Source organism: Malaclemys terrapin, chromosome 11 (genome assembly GCF_027887155.1).
Source record: "Malaclemys terrapin pileata isolate rMalTer1 chromosome 11, rMalTer1.hap1, whole genome shotgun sequence".
Classification (NCBI taxonomy): Eukaryota; Metazoa; Chordata; order Testudines; family Emydidae; genus Malaclemys; species Malaclemys terrapin.
Window position 1 is genome coordinate 30,137,381 of NC_071515.1, and position 2,775 is coordinate 30,140,155.

The 2,775-nt window shown below is 35.2% G+C and overlaps 1 pseudogene; it reads right to left on the bottom strand.

Moving 5' to 3' along the window:
- Positions 1-239: 239 nt before the first annotated feature.
- LOC128845241 (zinc finger BED domain-containing protein 5-like) lies at positions 240-2,538 on the bottom strand (annotated as a pseudogene).
- Positions 2,539-2,775: the final 237 nt, after the last annotated feature.

The window sequence follows — 2,775 nt, forward strand, 5'->3', positions numbered from 1 at the left end:
TTATGCTCAAATATATTTTATTTTATAAAACAAAGCAAAAATACAAATTTAAAATAACTTGAACTAACAATTTCTAACTGGAAAGCACATATAAAGTAGTACAAAAATCAAGTGCAACAGTCAAAATTAAAAACAGTGTTCTACTTAAAAAAACCTGTTTTTATATATACACAAACACCAAACAAATTAGATTTTTACTAGGAAAATCTATTTTTATAAACAGAAAAACAAGTTTGGATTTAATGGGATTGGTGTTTCTGCGTTTTTCTATCACAAATTCGCTTCACAAATGCTGGAAAGTTGAATCTTTATGTCAGGCGCAGCATCAAGTCTATTCCTAGATTTGGTTTTTGTTGCAGTATAATACAAAAATCCCATCTCACACAAATAAGGTGTAGCAAAAGGAAGGAGCACTCAAACTGCACGTTTAGCCACATTAGGGTACTCTTCTATTAGGCTGCTCCAAAAATTATTCAGCGCAAGATCCTTACATTTTTGTTTCAAATCAGAGTCAGAAATTAAGTCAATTAGGCTTTCAGAATCGTGCACAGTAAAGCCGACTGGTTTGGCTGTAATTACAAACGGATTTCGAACCCAAGCATTATCATCAGTAGTTGTAGGAAAATATTCTAATAATATTCTAATAAAGAGACCCGCAAGTCATGTAAGTGCTGTAAAATGGTGCTGGAAACTTCTTTATGCACTGTAGAATTTATTTCAGTCAGAAATTCATGTACTGTAGGGAAGCAGTCAAAGTTATGCTGTTCTATAGAAGATGCCCAGAAGTCCAGTTTCTTTTTTAATGACAAAATTTTATCCATTGTAGTAAAAATGGTCACATTCTTTCCTTGCAGTGACAGATTAATTTCATTTAATTTTTCAAAAATATCTGCAAGATACGTAAGTCTCATTAGCCATAAGAAATTTGTCAGTCATTACATTTTCGTCCTGAATTATCTGAAGTGAAGAATACCAGTAGTTCACTATGAAGCTCAAAAAGCCTCACAAGCACTTTTCCTCTGGCTAGCCACCTCACTTCCGTATGTAAAAGAAGCGCTTTGTGCTGACTGCCCATTTCCTCACACAAAATTTTAAATAACCTGGATTGAAGTGGGTCGAGATTTGACAAAATTGATCATTTGTACTGGTTCATTGAGCACAATTTTCAGATATGCTGGTATTTTTTTTAACTGCAAGTGCTTGTCTGTGTAGAATACAAATGGCTCTTAGTGCTTTCTGGTGCCACACTTATGATTCGCGTTTCAGCTCCCTTCATCTTCCCGATCATTGCCCGAGCACCGTCAGTACATACATCAATACATTTTCCAAAACTAATTTCATGCTTTCTGAAAAGTTGTTGATGTGGTTGAATATTTCTTCTCCAGTTGTGTTGCTTTGCAGAGATTCACATAAGATTCATATAATAATAATATTATTAAATCTATATCAGACAAATACTAGTAGCACAGCAAGTCCTGAAATGTCAGTGGACTCATCTAGCTGCAATGAATACTCAAGGCAAATTTTCAGTCGGCAAACTAGCTCTTTTTCTATGTCATCGGCAAGATCTTTAATACGGCGTGCAACAGTATTATTTGACAACTGTACAGCATCATTTTTTTTTACCAGACTGCTCGCTCAACATGCACGTTACAATATCTTTCGCACAAGGCTTGATAAGCATTTCTCCAATAGTGTGAGCTTCTCCGGAAAGCACTATACGGTAACTTACTCGATAAGATGCCTCTGTTGCACTTTTATTGTCTGTTTTAGCAATTTTAATCACTGAAAGTTTACAATTTTCAAGTGAGTCACGCTTCATCTTGAAAAAAATGTATATCTTTGTCTTTGTATTCAGCATGCTTGGTTTCCAAATGCTTACGAAGTTTAGCAGGAGCCAATTAACTGTTTCCTAGTATTTTGTTGCACACGACGCACTGCACATCAGGAACATCTTTATTTCCAACAAACGTCAAACCGAAAGACAAATAACTTTCATCATACTTTCATTTCCGTCTTTTAACACCTGCTTCTTCTTGTTTTTTGATATACTTCGGTGGAAATTCTTTCACCTTGGATAACTCACTAGTACTGACAGATTTTTCAGCAACAAAAATTGTTCATCCTCACTTTGAAGTGTCACAATATTTTGCTCATTTATTTCGGCCACAGTTGGAGTACCAGAAGAACTTGCTTTTCGTTTCAAAGTTCCTTCTTTTAGTCACAAATCCATAGTGATTAGGTTTAGTAACAATATTTAGAAATACTGATTTTTGTCATATTTTGTTTCTCACAAATATTTATATTGTTTTGAGCGAAGCTAGTTTAGTTGTGCTTATTGCACACACGGTAAAGACCCACAGGTTTGAACGTGTTGAGTGAATACGTTATACTCAACATGGTGTAAAGAGAATGGTGTGTGCATACTGCTGCAGTTCATGCAGCCTCGAAGTGGAAGGGGTACAATGTCACTAACTGAAACGTGCCCAAAAGGGGTAGACGTCAACATGCTTGCGTGCCACGTTCTCTTTACGCCATGATATTCAATACGAGATCTATCAATAACTGGAAAAAGAGTTTAATGTTAAATTATAGTCATTCAAAAAGAGTTGTAAACTATGCTTCAAATATGCCAAATTTAAAATAAAAAAAAATTTAAAGACCCTTTTTTAAAATTATGATTCTTTCATGGAACACCTATTCACATCGTGCGGAACACCAATGTTCCACGTATCACCGTTTGGGAAACACTGCTGTAGGAACTGACATTTTCCA